Source organism: Triticum urartu, chromosome 7 (assembly GCF_003073215.2).
Source record: "Triticum urartu cultivar G1812 chromosome 7, Tu2.1, whole genome shotgun sequence".
Taxonomy (NCBI): domain Eukaryota; kingdom Viridiplantae; phylum Streptophyta; class Magnoliopsida; order Poales; family Poaceae; genus Triticum; species Triticum urartu.
Genome location: NC_053028.1, coordinates 708399774 through 708420835, shown reverse-complemented (window position 1 = coordinate 708420835; position 21062 = coordinate 708399774). Strand labels below are relative to the sequence as shown.

General features: G+C 41.6%; 3 pseudogenes; 2 read left to right on the top strand and 1 right to left on the bottom strand.

Annotated features, from left to right (window-relative positions):
- Window positions 1-1218: 1218 nt before the first annotated feature.
- Window positions 1219-1859, top strand: LOC125519545 (annotated as a pseudogene).
- Window positions 1860-6296: 4437 nt separating this feature from the next.
- On the bottom strand, window positions 6297-7337 carry LOC125519544 (annotated as a pseudogene).
- A 5522-nt stretch (window positions 7338-12859) lies between these two features.
- Window positions 12860-16100, top strand: LOC125519543 (annotated as a pseudogene).
- The last annotated feature ends 4962 nt before the right edge of the window (window positions 16101-21062 follow it).

Below are 21062 nucleotides of genomic sequence, written 5' to 3'. Positions count from 1 at the left end.
CATTTTTTAAACATGTGAACTTTCTGTAGACGTAAGTTCTGGACATTTTTTTAACATGTGAACGATATTTTATGTGGAACGTGCACTGTTTTAAATGGTACGAAAAAAATTGGATTACACAAAAAATAATGTAATGTCGAACATTTTCCGAAAAAGTCACATACATTTTCTTGAAATGCGTGGAAAAAAATGTCACTTACTGTTTTTTTGAATGGTGCAAACATTTTCTAACAGTTGAGCAAACTTTGTTTATTGAACAATTTTCAAATGTGCGATGAACACTTTTAACAAATTAACCAAATTATGTTCCATATACAAAGTATTAGTATTTTTAACACATGTGTAACGTCGCGTCTACTTGCTCCCACCATTGGACTTATAAATATTCCTGCAAGAACTCATGTATAAACTAGTACGTGATGGCAACTCCCTCTTCTTAATGTGCATGCGCTACAAACTCATAATTAATTAATCATTGATGATTTTCCATAAACAATCTTAGCCAGCCGTCACTAAACTTGTTCTTCGTGAACATACTTCTCCAGGTTTTTAGAGATGCCGGCCGTCAATGGCCAGTGGAGGACCCATCAAACGAGTGGTCAGAGCCTTGAACCGAGGCTCATCTGGCTGCATCCGGCGTCGTCAACCTTTAGCTGTTAATGGCTCCCGGCTGAACCAGGACGTTTCCACAGGTCTGACTTAGGCACGAGAAAACAGTCCAATGAACTACTCCTTCGTATACGCGAGAGAAGCAAAGCGAAGCAATTGAATGGAAGATCGTTGGCTCTAGCGAAAGAGCATTGTGGAGTTTTTTCTTCTATTATTAGCTAGAACAAATTCATTCCATTACTGAACTGAACTCGCTTGTTGTAGAGCGAAGCGAACATGAGTTGGATATACAATTACGTTCCGTCTCTTCTTTGTCCTCTTGTCCTCAAACACGCGTGCATTGCATCGATTATTAAATGCAACCGACGGATTATTAAACCAACTAAGATTGAACGGCTGGCTTCCATCATCCTTCTGGATGCCCTCGATCAATCCATAAGACAATCTCAGCCAGCAACCACTAAACTTCTTGTTTGTATTCATACATCTCGAGGTTTTTTACTTTTACGAGAGATGCCCACTGTCAATGGCCAGCAGAGCAACCATCCGACGATCCTTGACCGAGCACCCATCTAGCTGCCTCCGACGTCGACAACGTCTAGCTCCTTAATGGCTCCCGGCCAAACCACTAGTAGACTGTTAATGGGGGGCACTCCCAGCAACACGTCTTCGCGCGGACAGCCTCATCTGTCCGGGTATATAAGGGGCTCCGTCCCCAAGCCTCCTCCACTCTTCATCGACAACATTGCCGGAGCCACCACAGCTTCGGATCCCTCCAGCACCTGCTCCTTTCCCCCAATCAATCGCCACGGCGGCTGCCGTGCTCAGGGCCCAGTTGAAGACCCTTGTCACATCCATGTTCGCCACGGTCATTCCACCGTCAACCCCCTACTGAACCTGTGTGGTTGCTGGATGACTATGCCTTTAGCTTCTCGTGTACTGATCCATCTAGGGTATGGTGGATGAGTATTTCCAGTGCTTGCAGTCGATGGACGAGGATGGCAGCTCAGGCCCAGCCTTGGTCCCTGAGGTCATCAACCTCTTCATCGCCAAAACCAACAGAATCCTCAACGACATCGTCGGCCTGCTGTCCGCCCCTAAGACCCCCTTCTTTTCATCTGCTTTCGTCATGTCATCTTGGGTACTTATTTCGTCCGCTCTGCTTTGAGATACCCAGGAAGCAGCCCATGAACTTCAACAAGGTCAACAACCTGGTGCATCAGCTCAAGGGGTGCAACTGCAGGCGATGATGCTAAGACATTTCTTTGTCCAACCCATTTATAATTGTATGTTGTCCCCAGCCGCATCCAAGGAAAGTGAGAGCACCAGCGCCAAATCTAGGACTTGAACCCTCATGGGATGGGCTGGGGAATACCACTATTCTCCTAACCATCCAACCACATGTTGGTTAGCGTATACATGTTCTAATATGGTGCTATATTGATTAATCACTAGAGAATGCGTGGTCAGAATGTTAAACTGCAAATTTGATTTATAACTATATGTTTGTTAACTTACAATCATATCTAATGGCTATAAAAAATTTGATTTATAACTGTATGTTTGTTAACTTACAATCATATCTAATGTTAAACTGCAAATTTGATTTATAACTGTATGTTTATTAACTTACAATCATATCTAATGTTAAACCAAAATGTTAATCTGCAAATTTGATTTATAATTGTATGTTTGTTAACTTACAATCATATCTAATGGCTATAAAATTTTTTTTTATTAATTTGATGGTCATATATTTTTAATTATTGTGGTAATTTTTAGTCTATTTATCTTTTTTTGGGAAACCCGTCAAATACTTTAATATATAATATAAGATAGATGTGGCTCCTTTCGAAATCAATTTGCTCCCTTTTTTAGCGGTAATTTTCCATAGATTTAAGATTTTCAATACTTGACTAGTAATTTTCCAAATACGTGTTTTGAACATTTTCGAATATATGATTAACTAATTTTCATGTAGACGTTTTGATGTATACTTTTTCTTACACATTGTATATCTTTTACATTGAAAATACTTGTGTGTGTGTGTGTGTGTGTGTGTGTGTGTGTGTTAAAAGATTAATAATCGATTAACGTTTTCTCAAAATACAAGTGCTGAACATTTTGTACGGTATGAAACATTTTGTTTGGATTACACAAAAAGTATAATGTCAAACATTTTCCAAAAATGTCACATACATTTTCTTGACATGCATGCAAAAACTAAATGTCACTTGCAGTTTTTATGAACGGTACAAACATTTTCTAAGAGTGGAGCAACCTTTGTTTATTTACTATTTCTTTAATATAAACAAAATAAAAAAGAAAAAAGCACATGTGTGATACCATGTCTACTTGCTCCCTTTAGGTGAGCTCATCTACCGTCTTGACATGCCCATCCACCTTTGCTGTCTCAGCTCCTGCCCTGCCTCCTGGATACCAGATTCAGTTTGCTCGCCTGCCGCCAGACATTGGAACTTCGTACGATGGCCTCCAGCTCCAACTCTCTTCCTGGCCTAGACACGGATGAGCACGGCCCCGACACGGCTGGACCCTCCGCCCTGGCATCGCCTCACTCACTCAACCGAGCCGATGCTCTTTCTGTCTCTAGCAAGCACCTTCTCCACCGCCTTCTACACCAATGGAGGTGAGCATTTTTGCAACCCAAACTGGCCGTTGTTGTCTCTCTCTTCTCTGGTGCGTCCTTTTGATTTTCTCTCTCCACCTTCGGCTAGTGGTCAAGCTAGTCAATTAAAAGTGAAATAACATTCTCATGATGCGCACATAGCTCGCTATACCATCGCGAGGACCCTCCGACGGTCTCGCCTTCCGAGTCCAGTTTCTGTTAAGCTAGCATTGTATGTGGCTTTAGTTTAGCCGGCACTCTGTTTTCACTAGAGTATTTGGCTTTAGTTCAGTGTATAATTCGGTTTAGCAGTCAATTCCGTTTTCACTAGTGAATACCAAGTCTAGATCTGGTTGCCTCCGCTCTGTCCACGTCCTACAAATGTTCATCATTTGAAGTTTTCAATTTATAATAAACACCCATGTAAATGTACTTGCCATTACTTTTGTTTGCTTCTCTTCTTGATTATTGTTATTGGACTAAAGCTTGCCATGTCTTTTCAATCGACCGAAGTCGTCGACGCACTATGAAGTGGGTAGGAGATGCGTGACCCTGCTCGAGGACCTACCTGAGGAGATCATTGACATGATACTCATCTGGTTGCCACCCAAGGAGGTCGGCCGCTGCCGTGTCGTCGCCATGTCATTGCCTAGCGTGACACCCACACCCGCATTCTTTCTTGAGCACCGCCACCGCCAAGTCATCGCTCCCCATCGTCGACTGCCACACGGGGCCGCCAAGCTCATCGTCTTTGTGACGCCGGTGCCCATCAGCATCTCTGGCCTTTCCTACAATGGTTTCGCCGCCTTCCACGGAACAAAAGTTACTCAAGAAAATGCGCTATTCATCTAACTGTTTACCACCTGTCCACCACCATGGCAGACTGCACTGGCCTCTTTATGGAGCAAGTGACATTACAGGAGACGGTCGAGACATTATTGTGTTTGACATAGAATCAGAGTCATTCCGATGGATGCGCGGTCCTCCCTAGCCGTGCCATCACGGGAAGTTGTTCGACACGAAGGGGACACTTGCTTTATGGGGTGGCTCGACTCCAAGCTAACTTCTATCAATGTCCGGGTAATGCAGGATTACGAGGCTAAAATACGGGCCTTGAAGTACCGGATTGGCCTGTCGATGGTGGAGGCATCAAAGACAACTTTATTCGGCTTCCTCCAAAAAGAAAAGGATAAGATCCTTGGAACCCACGGTGCACAGCTGTTGAACAACATGGTTGTGCTAATCAGTAGTCGTTTTCAACAAAAAAAAACGTGCTACCCTATGGTATTGTGTACAATGAATGTGTCAGTATTGCATGTTGCTTACTCACCGCACCCTCTCCGAAATCCTAGCTCCAATTCTAGGCCATGAGATGCACAAAGATCAGGGACATCAAGTTTCTGCTCGCGAGCTCAGATGCATCCTCGTGAACAGTAAAATAAGAAAAGTAGTATACAAACTTTTTAAAATCTGATTTTTTAATGCGAACAAACATTAACAATTCTGAACATGCGTGCAAATTACCATGAATAAAAAACATGTAAAACTACTTCCGTAGAAAAAAAAACAAAATTGATGCTCTATGTGTTGTTTCGTCATAACAATTTGCACACATGTGGAGAATTCGTCAATGTTTGTTCCAAGATAATCAGTTTTTTTATATCATTTACTATTTTTTTACTGTTCATGAGTGTGCATATGAGCTCTCGAGAAGAATCCATAGCCTTCAATCTCCATAGGGCATGTCTGAGAATGTTGGTGACTTCTGTTTTGCTTTTGCCTTGACACGCCTTTTGTACATAGCTCTTTTTATGTGTAATGTACATTGTTTCTAAACTGCATGAAACATTTTTCCGAATTATGCACACATTGTTTACATTGTATAATTTTTTTAAAAAATTCCACGTGCATTTTTGGAAACGGGTGAATAGCTTCGAAATGACACATACTTCTTATCGAATGGTACTCCCTCCGTTTCTTTTTAGTTTGCATATAAGATTTGGTCAAAGTCAAACTACACAAAGTTTGAGCAAATTTATATAAAAAACTATCAACATCTACAATACTAAAGCTATATGGTATCAAAATTCATTTCATGATGCATCTAATATATTGGTTTCATACTGTGATTGTTGATATTCATTCTTATAAAGTTGGTCAAACTTTACAAAGTTTGACTTCGACCAAATTTTATATGCAGACTAAAAAGAAACTTGGGGAGTACAAACATTTCCTAAATATTGAGCAATCATATTTTACACAGTATGAACATTTTTTAATGTGGAATGAACACTTTTAAAAAAAATTATGTTTTCATAATAATGTATATACTCTTTTTAATAGAAATAAAATTAAAAAGGAAAAAACACATGTGTGACGTCAGGTCTACTGGCTCCCTATAGGCGAGCTATGCTTCCGTCTCACCTTGCCCATCCACCAGGCCGTGGTGGCTCCGGCTGCTCTGCCTCCTACACTCCGGGCCGAGCTCGCTTGCCTCCGTCTAGACAGAACCTCGCACTATGTCCTCTAGCTCCTACTCTCCTCCTTAACTGGTTGCGACGAGCACGGGCTCGCACGGCTTCACCCTCCTCCTTGGCGTCGCCTCGCTCACTCAACTGAGCTGCTGTTTTGCCTCATTCCGACGAGGACCTTCTACTCCGCCTTCTTCCATAACATAGGTGTGAACCATTGTTGCCCGAACTGGCCGCCGTCGTCTCTCTCATCAGGTGTGTCTTATTGATTTTCTCTCACCAACTGCAGCTGGCGCTCAAGCTTGTTAATTAGAGGCGACAGAACACGCTCGCGATGCGCACATAGGGTCTCGCCTTCCGTGTCTAGTTTCTGTAAATCTAATATTGTATGTGGCTTCAGTTTAGCTATCACTTTTGTCTTCACTAGTGTATTTGGCTTCAGTTTAGTGTATAATTTGGTTTAGCCGTCACTCTGTTTTCACTAGCGAACGCCAAGTCTTGGATTGGTTGCATCCACACTCTCCATGTCCTACACACGCTCATGACTTGCACTTGTCAATGTATAATAAAGACTCGTGTAAACATACTTTTCATTTACGCTTAGAAAAACTAGCACTCTTCCTCTTGAGGTTATCATAGTCTTGGCTTGCCATGACTTCACCAAGTATTGTTGGAGATGCCATAAATTTGAGGCATTCCTGTTTGAGATCGTTACACTAATGTTGATCAGCTAACGCATATGTAGTTGCCACTGTTTGTACATCAAGACACCTGTAAAGAATAGCCTCACATATGAGCTTCAGCTTTTCAATTGCGTATCGATCGGCAGCCTCGAGTAAGTGGCGTACAATCTCTTCTATGTCCTCGTCATCGAAATTGTTGAAAGGAAGCACCAAGCAGTCTGTGTACAAAATATAAGAGAGCCCTAAAAACGTCAGGTAACATATCTTGCAGGATTATAGATGATCCGTCTTTCTCCATCATTGGGCCATAGAGCTGCACCCTAAACACAGGGAACCTTGCAGCAAGCACTAGCATATGTGAAAGAAATGATTCACCTTGGAAGTAGAAGGTCACGTCCGCCCCTTCTTTTGACTCTAATAGATTTGCCATATCAGTTGATAGATGGGATTGTGGCAGCTTCACTTGGGGTGAAAGTAGTAAGTCACTGCAAGTCACCAATGGATCTTTCATAATAGTGATCGAACATTCAATCAAGAAGTGGTCAAATTCCACATATTCTGCTTCAAGCAAAGTTTTCTCCATTACCTTGTCCCACACCCTCCCATCCTACATTTGCCTTCTGCACTAGATAAGTTTAACACTCCGATCTGATTCAACTCCGTGCTCTGTCCTCCTGGGGAGATCAATCGATAACAAAATATTGCCTTCACTTCAGCATTTTCCCTCATAAGCTCAACAAGAATAGAGATGTGCTTTTGGCTTTCAGCATTGATTCCTTGTGGGTAGAATCTAACTGAACAGTCATACTCACCAACTTGGAAGGCATGGGACCTCATAAAATTGCCCGGTCCAGTTTCCTTGATGACACTATAGTCATTAACCACAAAGATGTGGCTATCCTGAACCACCGTCGCGTTGCAGGTCGAGACTGTAGTTCCAAACTCCATGTGAAATTCAAGTGCCTGCAATTCCACACAAGATCCTATTAGCACACAAAATATGCTTCATTATTTTAAAATAACAGAAATATATGTACTAGTGAACCACCTCGACCTATTCAAAAGGCGGGACACAATTATTGTAGGATGACCTGCCAATAACACTACTTGGCCTAGATACAAGTTATGGACCAAACTCACCTACGCATGTTTCTTGGACCAGCCCATGGCAAAGAAGAGTTGCATCACAGGGTAGCATTATATCTCTTTTCCTCGGGCTTTCCTACAAAAAAGAGCTCGGCCCGAATGTTTTGACTCCCATAAAATCAGAGGAAACGAACAGTGTTCCTCTGGTCTGCTACGGTGTTCCTCTGAATTAATACTACAAACAAAACGGCACCACAGGAAGATCAATTCCAACTGAACGGCCACTCCTACGATTTTTACTTATATATACTTCTCATATAAAAAATGAATATATGCGAACCATGCATCTACCTATGCAGCACAGTACTACTAGTCTCTACTGTCTACTACTACCATCTAGTACCAGCTATGGATTGAATAACAGACCTTGAAATGGAAGAGTGTAGTGGAATGGCGACCAACGGTAGAAGAGATCCCAAAGCAAAATCTTGGCCGGCAGGCTCACTACGTAGCAAACCTAGTGTGAGAGATCGGTATTTCTCGATCTGGGTAGTGTGTTCCTGCTAGTGTTTGTGGTTGAGTTTTAAAGGATTGAAAACATGCCTTCTCGTGATAATATTTGAGCGCTATCTATTTCCATCGCCCAATATTTAGATAATTTTAGTACCATGCCAAAAAATCCTATTACAATTAATACAATAAAATGACCACATATCTGTACATAAATGATCTCACAAAATTAACTGGCTACTATATATCTCCTAGATATATTCTGTAAATGCACAAAATCCTCATCAATTTCTAGCAACTACTTTCTCCAATATTATGATTAAAACTTTGACCAAAATTTTAAATAGAGATTGGTTTTGCTAATACTAAGTGCACACTCCCTTATCTATACCCTCTAACATTGCTTCGACATATGTGCTATCCAACTAACTTAGGACATACAAATTTCTTTTGTGGGTTCCTCTCACATATGTACATCAAACTTTATAGATCATCATAACTTTGGAACTAAAATGTTGGAAAGAGAATATGGAATTTGTTGATCTATTATAAATATACAAAATTTAATTTGAACAAAAAAACTGAATTTTTTGTTACACGTCGTAGATCGAATACATTCTTGACCTGTAAAGTTTGATGTCCATATGCTCATTTATTTTGGAGATGCAAAAGTGGAAAGTTCATGAATTGACCGCGAGGCACAAAATGGATGGTTAGATAAGGGGGGTACAACCACAACTTTCACTTTTAACTAATAAAATATGAATTGTGTGTCGAAAAACTATATTGTGGGAAAACATCTTTCGAATACCAAACTACTAACTTAACCCAACACGCGTCCGTAGGGAATACATTGTTGTGGTGTAGTGTACATACGTTCATCACTTGCGCATGTAAATGTATAATAAAGGCCCATGTAAATGTACTTGTCATTAACGCTTCAGAAAGCAACTAATGCCTAAACGCATTAGAAACAAAACATGATGGAGTGGCACTAAATCGAACAATAGGAATTAGTTACCATCTCGTGTTGCAAATCACCCAACATAAGAACCAAGAAATATTTACTTTCATCCTCGGAATGTTTGTAGTTGTATACATCACGCAGTGTGCATCTTCCTCAAGACAGAGACCACATCTTAGCCTGGCCACCTGCGGCAATATAAAGTGGAATGAAGACATGAAGGGATTTCAATACGACATGATGGATCAAGAAAGGGAGAGAGCTGAGCAGCACACGAACAAATCAACGGAGGATTACTGGCAAAGGTCACAGTGAAATCGAAAGGTGGGGAAGTCCAAGATAAAACTATGGCCGAGATCACACTAAAAAATTAAGACTTGGAACTCTCTCGTCATTTGAAAATATACCAGTTTGAATAACTGTATTTATAACCTCATTAAGAATAGTGATTCATGTAAAACTTAAGCTTTTTATCACCTTACTTGCCTCTCTCCTTGATTCAAGCTGTTGTTGGACTAAATCTTGCCATGTCTTTCCAGCCGACGGGAGTCGGTAGAGCACTACGATGCCAGGAAGGAGAGGCGTGACCCTACACGAGGTCCTGCCCAAAAAGATCATTTAAAAATACTCATAGGTTGTCGCCAAAGGACGTTGGCCGCTGTTGTGCCATCACCATGTCATGACGTGGTGTGATCACGCCCAGATTCTCGCATGAGCACCACAGGCGCTAGTCGTTGCTCCCCATGATCGATGATCACAGGCGGCCCACCAGCATTGTGGTTGTTCGTGACGTCGTTTCCCATCAGCAGCTCTAACCTTTTCTCCTGGGCTCCTAACACCATTCTCCAGATTATCGCAAGGGTCCTGTGATGCCTTCCTTATATTTTCTCGGGGTAACTAGTTGTACATCTGTAACCCAGTTATCCACATGCATTTTCCAGTTTACCACCAGTCCATCACCATGAAGACTGCACTAGCGTATTTATGGTACCAGTGAAATTATGGGAGGTGGTGAAGACATTATTGAATTTGATGCATTGTCCACTCCAGTCGTCCCGAAGTTGTTCGACAAGGAGGGTACACTTGCTTTATTGGGTGGCTTGACTCCCTGGACAGCTTCCGTCAATGACTAGGTGATGCAAGATTACGAGGCTAAATTATGGTCCTTCAAGTACCGGATTTACCTGTCAATGGTGGATACATCAAAGGCAACTTTATTCAACTTCCTCCAAAAAGAAAAAGGATAATATCGTTACATTCCACGGCGCAGCTGTTAAATAATGTGGCTCTGCTAAACTAACAGCCTTTTTCAACAAAAAGCACGTGCTACCCTACGATATTGTGAACAATTGAATGAGTCAGTATTTGATATTGCTTACTCACCACACCCTCGAAGAGAGTATTGTTTCTACTCATGTGCTCATACGCATCCTCGTGAATAGTAAAAATAAAAATAGTACATAAGTTTTAAAAATCTGAATTTTTTTTACGGACGACCATTGACGAATTCTGAACATGTGTACAAATTTCCATGACGAAAAAACATGTCAATATGCTTCCGTAGAAAAAACAAAATTGATTCTCTATTTGTTGTGTTTTCATGAAAATTTGAACACATGTTCATAATTCGTCAATGTTTGTTCCAAAAATTTTAGCTTTTTATTTCTTTTACCATTGTTTTTTTATTTTACTGTACAGGAGGGCACATGTGAGCTCAGGTGTAAACTCTAGGACGCGTTTAGCAGGCAAATGGCTACCCGAAGCGCTCCGAAGCTGCCGGTTATTTTAGGAAAAAAGTTGTCTCCTTTCTCCATTAGGAAACTTTTCTCATCTGGTTTTTTTTTCACACCCTACAGGATACTTTCACGGTCATCTTGTGGTGCATGCATTTTGTTCTGTTTTGCATTTAATTCTTTGTTTTAAAAATTTAAAATGGCATAACTTTCAAACCATGCATCGAAATTAAGATCCGATTTCACTGTTGGAATCATCGCGATGTGATTTTCAAAACTAGACGTTGCATGAGTATGTTGAGGCCCCACTAGGTGCGACTGCCTGATAGTTGATGTGCAACTACCTGACAGTCGATGTGCAACTTTCTCCCTACGAGTGGACTTGCAGTTTTCATTGATGACACCTCCACCCCAAAGTACCCCTACCATTGAGATGTGCAACTTCGTCTCTTGACTCGACCAACTTTCTAGTAGTCGATGTGCAACTCCCTCTCCCCCCCCCCTCATAGATCTCCGTTTTCACTATTTAATGTCTTGGCCAAGTGCTTAACAGTGGACGTGCAACTTCGGATGTTGCACCGGCCAACTTCCTAACAGAGATGTGCAACCTTCCCCGTATCCCCCATGGATGTGTAGATGCTAGCATCCCGTCCAAACCACCCATGCTAGTGAGATGTGCAACTTTAGAGCCTTGTCTATATGCAACATTTCAGTATCCCTTATGGATGTGTTGTTTGACCATCCAACTATCCCTGCCACTGAGATGTGCCAACTTTGTCTATTGCCTTGACCAGCTGGCTAACAAACTATGTGCAACTCTGTGTGTTGCCCCCACCAATTAAAACCACATATCCACAAGTAGGAAGGGAATGAGTTTCACATCGACTACTAGGTAGTTGGCTAGAACAACAGACTGAGTTGCACATATTACTACTAGTAGGGTAGGTGCCACAAGGAAAAACTACACATCTACGAGTAGGGAGGACGGGTTGCACATGCACTACTAGGTAGTTGGCCAGAACAGTAGACTAGTTGCACATCACAAAAAGTTGGTTGTTTTGGTTTCTAAGTTGCAACCTCATAATAAGTTGGGTCATGCAGCTCTGAAGTTGGTCTTGAAAAGAACTGACCATGATGTACTGAAGTTCCACCATGCAGTAATAGAGTTGCACCATATAGGACCAAAATTGACATAAAAAACTTCCGGCAAAACATACTTGTGCGGGATCTAGTTTCAAAGATCTTGTCGTGAAGATTCTAGCGGTGAAAACAGATCTGAATTCGAACTCAATGTTTGAAAGATACAACTTTTTAAAAACTTAAAAACTCAAAATAAATGTACGTGGATCGTTTTTTATGTAATGTACATTGTATTTGAATGGTATGGATCATATTTTTTTGAGACAAACATTCTTCAAATTGTATAACATTTTTTTAAATGCCACATACATTTTCTTGAAACATGTGTACATCTTTTAATGTCGGACTTTTTTGATACAAACGTTTTAAAAAAAATGAGCAAACCTTTTTTACACTACTTGAACATTTTTTAAATATGCGATGAACACATTTAAAACCAACTAAATTATTTTCACAATGTATGTATGTAGTATTTTTCTAAATATAAAAAAATAAAGGCGACACGCAGCTGGCCCAAAGCAAGTTAATTAAAGGCGACAGAACACGCTCACCGCGCATTGGAAGGCCGTTGGCTCTAGCGAAAGAGCATTGTGGGGTTTTTTCTTCTATTATTAGCCGGAACAAATTCATTCCATTACTGAACTGAACTCGCTTGTTGTAGAGCGAAGCGAACATAGTTTGGATATACAATTACGCCGTCTCTTCTTTGTCCTCTTGTCCTCAAACAAGCGCACGACGCATCGATTATTCAATGCAGACGGAATTATTAAACAAGTAAGATTAAAACAGCTGGTTTCCATCATCCTTCTTGTTTGATTCACACATCTCGAGGTTTTTTACTTTTAAGAGAGATACCACTATCAATGGCAGCGGAGCAACCATCCAACGAGCCTTGACCGAGCACCATCTAGCTGTATCCGACGTCGACAACGTCTAGCTCCTTAATGGCTCACCGCCAAGCCACTAGTAGACTGTTAAATGGGGGCACTCCCAGCCACACGTCTTCGCGCGGACAGACTCATCCGTCCGGGTATATAATGGGCTCCGTCTCCAAGCCTCCTCCACTCTTCACCGATAACATCGCCGGAGCCACCACAACTTCGTCCCTCCAGCACCTGCTCCTTTCCCAATCAATCGCCACGGCGACTGCCGCGCTCAGGGCCAGTTGAACACCCTTGTCACATCCATGTTCGCCACAGTCATTCCACCGTCAACCCCCTACTAGCCCATTGGTGGTTGCGGCTGACTATGCCTTTAGCTTCTCGTGAAATGGTCCATCTAGGGTATGGTGGATGAGTATTTCTAGTACTTGCAGTCGATGGACGAGGATGGCAGCTCAGGCCCAGGCTTGGTCCCTGAGGTCATCAACCTCTTCATCACCAACACCAACAGGATCCTCACGACATCGTCGGCCTGCTGTCCGCCCCCAAGACCCCCTTCTTTCCATTTGCTTTCGTCATGTCATCTTGGGTACTTATTTCGTCCGCCTCTGCTTTGCGATACCCAGGAACCAGCCCGTGGACTTCAACAAGGTCGACGACCCGGTGCATCAGCTCAAGGGGTGCAGCTGCAGGTGATGATGCTAAAACATTTCTTTGTCCACCCATTTATAACTGTATGTTGTTCTCAGCCGCATCCAAGGAAAGTGAGAGCACCAGCGCCTAAGTCTAGGACTTGAACCCTCATGGGATGGGCTGGGGAATACCACTATTCTCCTAACCATCCAACCACATGTTGGTTAGCGTATACATGTTCTAATATGGTGCTATGTTGATTGATCACTAGACTATGCGTGGTCAGGCTCAAACCAAAATGTTAAACTGGAAATTTTTATAATTGTTTGTTTGTTAACTTACAATCATATCTAATGGCTATAAAAATTTGGTTTACTAATTTTACGGTCATATGTTTCTAATTATTGTGGTAATTTTTAGTCTATTTATCTTTTTTTGGGAAACCTGACAAATACTTTAATATATAATAGAAGATAGATGTGGCTCCTGTCAAAATCAATGTGCTCATTCCAACTAATTTTTGGTGTATATAATAGATGTGGCTCCTTTCAAAATACTTTAATATATAATAGAAGATAGATGTGACAAATACTTTAATATATAATAGAAGATAGATGTGACAAATACTTTAATATATAATAGAAAATAGATGTGGCTCCTTTTTGGTGTATCAAGAAGCATCACACACTGGACAACTAATTTTCTCTGCGTGCTCATTCCGATAAATGATGCAATCGTTGATGCGTGCATAGTATCTAATGTGCGGCAAATCAAAAGGGCACACGATTTTCTTGGCCTAAATACTACTAGGACACAAGTCTCCCGTGGAAGAACTTTCTGTAGATAATTCATTTTTTAAAACATATGAACTTTCTGTAGATACTTCATTTTTTAAACATGTGAACTTTCTGTAGACATAAGTTCTGGACATTTTTTTTAACATGTGAACGATATTTTTAAGTGGAACATGCACTGTTTTTAATGGTACGAAACATTTTGTTTTGGATTACACAAAAAATAATGTAATGTCGAACATTTTTCAAAAAAAGTCACGTACATTTTCTTTAAATGCGTGGAAAAAAATTAAATGTCACTTACTGTTTTTCTAAATGGTGCAAACATTTTCTAAGAGTTGAGCAAACTTTGTTTATTGAACAATTTTCAAATGTGCGATGAACACTTTTAACAAATTAACCAAATTATATTTCCATAATACAAGTATTAGTATTTTTAACACATGTGTAACGTCGCGTCTACTTGCTCCCACCATTGGACTTATAAATATTCCTACAAGAACTGATGTATAAACTAGTATGTGATGGCAACTCCCTCTTCTTAATGTGCATGCGCTTCAAACTCATAATTAATTAATCATTGATGATTTTCCATACATAATCTTAGCCAGCCGTCACTAAACTTGTTCTTCGTGAAGATACATCTCCAGGTTTTTAGAGATGCCGGCCGTCAATGGCCAGTGGAGGACCCATCGGACGAGTGGTCAGAGCCTTGAACCGTGGCTCATCTGGCTGCATCCGGCATCGTCAACCTTTAGTTGTTAATGGCTCCTGGCTGAGCCAGGACGTCTCCACAGGGCTGACTTAGGCATGAGAAAACAATCCAACGAACTACTCCTTCGTTTACACGAGAGAGGCGAAGCGAAGCAATTGAACGGAATGCTGTTGGCTCTGGCGAACGAGCATTGTGGAGTTTTTTCTTCTATTATTAGCCAGAACAAATTCATTCCATTACTGAACTGAACTCGCTTGTTGTAGAGCAAAGCGAACATGAGTTGGATATACAATTATGTTTCGTCTCTTCTTTGTCCTCTTGTCCTCAAACACGCGCGCATCGCGTCGATTATTAAATGCAACTGACAGATTATTAAACCAACTACGATTGAACGGCTGGTTTCCATCATCTTTCTGGATGCCCCTCGATCAATCCATAAGACAAGCTCAGCCAGCCACCACTAAACTTCTTGTTGGTGTTCATACATCTCGAGGTTCTTACTTTTTAGAGAGATGTCGACTGTCAATGGCCAGTGGTGCAACCATCCAACGAGCCTTGACAGAGCGCCCATGTATATGCATCCGACGTCAACAACATCTAGCTCCTTAATGGCTCCCGACCGAGCCACTAGTACACTGTTAATGGGGGGCACTCCCAGCCAAACGTCTTCGCACGGATAGCCTCATCTGTCCGGGCATATAAGGGTCTCCATCCCCAAGCCTCCTCCACTCTTCCTCGACAACACCGCCGCAGCCACGACAGCTTTGGATCCCTCCAGCACCTGCTCCTCTCCCTCAATCGATCGGCATGGCGGCTGCCCCCCCTGCCGCGCTTAGGGCCCAGTTGAACAACCTTGTCACATCCATGTTCGCCATGGCCATTCCAGCCTCAACCCCCTACTAAACCCGTGTGTCTGCTGGCTGACTATCACTTTAGCTTCTCGTGAAGTGATCCATCTAGGGTATGGTGGATGAGTATTTCCAGTGCTTGCAGTCAATGGACGAGGATGGCAGCTCAGGCCCAGCCTTGGTCCCTGAGGTCATCAACCTCTTCATCGCCAACACCAACAGGATCCTCAACGACATCGTCGGCCTGCTGTCCGCCACCAAGACCCCCTTCTTTTCATCTGCTTTCGTCATGTCATCTTGGGTACTTATTTCGTCCGCTCTACTTTGAGATACCCAGGAAGCAGTCTGTGGACTTCAACAAGGTCAACAACCTGGTGCATCAGCTCAAGGGGTGCAACTGCAGGTGATGATGCTAAGACATTTCTTTGTCCAACCCATTTATAATTGTATGTTGTTCCCAGCCGCATCCAAGGAAAGTGAGAGCACCAGCACCAAGTCTAGGACTTGAACCCTCATGGAAAGGGCTGGTGAATACCACTATTCTCCTAACCATCCAACCACATGTTGGTTAGCGTATACATGTTCTAATATGGTGCTATGTTGATTGATCACTAGAGAATGCGTGGTCAGGCTAAAACCAAAATGTTAAACTGCAAATTTGATTTATAACTGTATGTTTGTTAACTTACAATCATATCTAATGGCTATAAAAAATTGGTTTATTAATTTGATGGTCATATATTTCTAATTATTGTGGTAATTTTAGTCTATTTATCTTTTTTGGGAAACCCGTCAAATACTTTAATATATAATAGAAGATAGATGTGGCTCCTTTCGAAATCAATTTGCTCCCTTTTTTAGGGGTATCAATGTGTTGCCTTGCTAATAATTCTCGCCTACACGAGGCACTACTGGGCCGATCCAGTATTATACCTATGTGGTAGTTTTCTTTTTTTGATGTTTATACTTTTTTCACTTTTTTGCATCGGTTTTCTTCTGTCTGTCCTTGGTTTTCGTTTTATTCCTCTTTCCTTACCTTTATTTTCTTCAGTTTTCTTTGTTTTTTCTTCTGTTTTTCTGGGGTTTTCTTATTTTATTTTCTGTTATTTTTTCTATGCACATTGTACACTTTTAATGTACATTACAAACATTTTTAAACATGTTTAACATTTTGGAAATATATGTTTTGGTGTCTACTGTTTTTCATAAACATTGTGTATTTTCTATACATCTAAAATATATTTTGAATATAGATTTAAGATTTTCAATACTTGACTAGTAATTTTCCAAATACGTGTTTTGAACATTTTCGAATATATGATTAACTAATTTTCATGTAGACGTTTTGATGTCTACTTTTTTCTTACACATTGTATATCTTTTACATTGAAAATACTTTGTGTGTGTGTGTGTTTGTGTGTGTGTGTCTGTGTTAAAAGATTAATATATGATTAATGTTTTCTCAAATACAAGTTCTGAACATTTTGTACGTTACGAAACATTTTATTTGGATTACACAAAAAAATATAATGTCAAACATTTTCCAAAAATGTCACATACATTTTCTTGACATGCATGCAAAAACTAAATGTCACTTGCAATTTTTATGAACGGTACAAACATTTTCTAAGAGTGGAGCAAACTTTGTTTATTTACTATTTCTTTAATATAAACAAAATAAAAAGAAAAAAGCACATGTGTGATATCACGTCTACTTGCTCCCTTTAGGTGAGCTCGTCTACCGTCTTGACATGCCCATCCACCTTGCTGTCCTAGCTCCTGCCCTGCCTCCTGGATACCAGATTCAGCTTGCTCGCCTGCCGCTCCAACTCCAACTCTCGTACGATGGCCTCCAGCTACAACTCTCTTCCTGGCCTAGTCACGGATGAGCACGGCCCCGACACGGCTGGACCCTCCGTCCTGGCGTCGCCTCACTCACTCAAACGAGCCGATGCTTGTCTGTCTCTAGCAAGCGCCTTCTCCACCCACCTTCTAACACCAATGGAGGTGAGCATTTTGCAAACCCAAAACTGGCCGTTGTTGTCTCTCTTCTCTGTGCGTCTTTTGATTTTCTCTCTCCACCTTCGGCTAGTGGTCAAGCTAGTCAATTACAGCGAAATACATTCTCATGATGCGGCACATAGCTTCGCTATACCATCGCGAGGACCATCCGAGCGGTCTCGCCTCCGAGTCCAGTTGTGTTAAGCTAGCATTGTATGTTGGCTTTAGTTTAGCCGGCACTCTGTTTTCACTAGAAGTATTTGGTTTTAGCTTCAGTGTAATTCGGTTTAAGCAGTCACTTCCGTTTTCACTAGTGAATCCCCAAGTCTAGATCTGGTTGCATCCACTCTGTCCACATCCTACAAATGTTCATCATTTGAAGTTTTCAATTTATATAATAAACACCATGTAATGTACTTGCCATTTTAAACACCCATATGTAAATGTCTTGCCATTACTTTTTTGCTTCTCTTCTTGATAAAGTTTGTTATTGGACTAAAGCTTGCCATGTCTTTTCAATCGACCCGAAGTCGTCGACGCACTAATGAAGTGGGTAGAGATGTGTGACCCCTGCTCGAGGACCTACCTGAGGAGATCATTGACATGAATACTCATCTGGTTGCCACCCAAGGAGGTCGGCCGCTGCGTGTCGTCACCATGTCCATTGCCCAGCAGTGACACCACACCCGCATTCTTTTCTTGAGCACCGCCACCGCCAGTCATGTCCATGTCGACTGCCACACGGGGCCCAAGCTCATCGTCTTTGTGACGCCGGTGGCCCATCAGCACTCTGGCCTTTCCTACAATGGTTTCGCCGCCTTCCACGGAACAAAAGTTACTCAAGAAAATGCGCTATTCATCTAACTGTTTACCACCTGTCCACCACCATGGCACAGCACTGGCCTCTTTATGGAGCAAGTCATTACAGGAGACGGTCGAGACATTATTGTGTTCGACATAGAATCAGTCATTCCGATGGATGCGCGGTCCCCTAGCCGTGCCATCAGGAAGTTGTTCGACACGAAGGGGACTTGCTTTATGGGGTAGCTCGACTCCAAGCTAACTTCTAAATGTGGGTAATGCAGGATTACGAGGCTAATACGGGCCTTCAAGTACCGGATGGCCTGTCGATGGTGGAGGGCATCAAAGACAATTTTTCAGCTTCCTCCAAGAAAGAAGGATAAGATCCTTGGAGCCCACGGTGCACAGCTGTTGAACAACATGGTTGTGCTAATCAGTAGTCGTTTTCAACAAAAAAAACACGTGCTACCCTATGGTATTGTGTACAATGAATGTGTCAGTATTGCATGTTGCTTACTCACCGCACCCTCTCCGAAATCCTAGCTCCAATTCTAGGCCATGAGATGCACAAAGATCAGGGACATCAAGTTTCTGCTCGCGAGCTCAGATGCATCCTCGTGAACAGTAAAATAAGAAAAGTAGTATACAAACTTTTTAAAATCTGATTTTTTAATGTGAACAAACATTAACAATTCTGAACATGCGTGCAAATTACCATGAATAAAAAACATGTAAAACTACTTCCGTAGAAAAAAAAAATTGATGCTCTATGTGTTGTTTCGTCATAACAATTTGCACACATGTGGAGAATTCGTCAATGTTTGTTCCAAGATAATCAGTTTTTTTTTATCATTTACTGTTTTTTACTGTTCATGAGTGTGCATATGAGCTCTCAAGAAGAATCCATAGCCTTCAATCTCCATAGGGCATGTCTGAGAATGTTGGTGACTTCTGTTTTGCTTTTGCCTTGACACGCCTTTTGTTCATAGCTCTTTTTATGTGTAATGTACATTGTTTCTAAACTGCATGAAACATTTTTCCGAATTATGCACCCATTGTTTACATTGTATAATTTTTAAAAAAAATTCCACGTCCATTTTTGGAAACGGGTGAATAGCTTCGAAATGACACATACTTCTTATCGAATGGTACTCCCTCCGTTTCTTTTTAGTTTGCATATAAGATTTGGTCAAAGTCAAACTACAAAAAGTTTGAGCAAATTTATATAAAGAAGAATCAACATCTACAATACTAAAGCTATATGGTATCAAAATTCATTTCATGATGCATCTAATATATTGGTTTCATACTGTGATTGTTGATATTCTTTCTTATAAAGTTGGTCAAATTTTACAAAGTTTGACTTCGACCAAATTTTATATGCAGACTAAAAAGGGAGTACAAACATTTCCTAAATATTGAGCAATCATATTTTACACAGTATGAACATTTTTCAATGTGGAATGAACACTTTTTAAAAAAATATAAATTATTTTTTCATAATAATGTATATACTCTTTTTAATAGAAATAAATTAAAAAGGAAAAACACATATGTGACGTCAGGTCTACTGGCTCCCTATAGGCGAGCTATGCTTCCGTCTCACCTTGCCCATCCACCAGGCCATGGTGGCTCCGGCTGCTCTGCCTCCTACACTCCGGGCCGAGCTCGCTTGCCTCCGTCTAGATAGAACCTCGCACTATAGCCTCTAGCTCCTACTCTCCTCCTTAACTGGTTGCGACGAGCACGGGCTCGCACGGCTTCACCCTCCTCCCTGGCTTCGCCTCGCTCACTCAATTGAGCTGCTGCTTTGCCTCATTCCGACGAGGACCTTCTACTCCGCCTTCTTCCATAACACAGGTGTGAACCATTGGCCCGAACTGGCCGCCGTCGTCTCTCTCTCAGGTGTGTCTTCTTGATTTTCTCTCACAACTGCAAGCTGGCCGCTCAAGCTTGTTAATTGAAGGCGACAGAACACGCTCGCGATGCGCACATAGGGTCTCGCCTTCCGTGTCTAGTTTCTGTAAATCTAATATTGATAGATCGCTGGCCGAGTACACACGGTGGAAGACGAGAGAGGGAGGAAGACGAACACACGGGATTTTGCGAGGCGCAACTACCGTCCTCTTTTCTTGTTCTCTTCTCTTATTCTTTCCGGCAGCACGCACAACCGAACGTGGCGCATTACAATGCAAAGCCTCCGCACGATCCTTTTTACCCGCGCCATCCCACGGAGAATCGTTCGGGAGCTGACCAAACTAGCTACGACTTGATCTATACCTGTACGTGCACATACGACGTGACAGGTCCTTCTTATTTGCTACATGAAACTAATTAAGCAGAAAGCCAATGCATGCACGCTACAAACACATGCACGTACAAACTATCCTATACTGAACTAATGCATAGAGTTGAAGTCTAATCCAATATCTGACAGACCTTGTAACAAGATTAGCACCAACAATCACCTCCCTAATCTTGTTACTCCATTTATTTCTTTGCGTACCGAGCACCCTCATGCCGGCTCGACGTTTGCGCCGCCATGAGCAAAACCTCTGCTTTTTGCT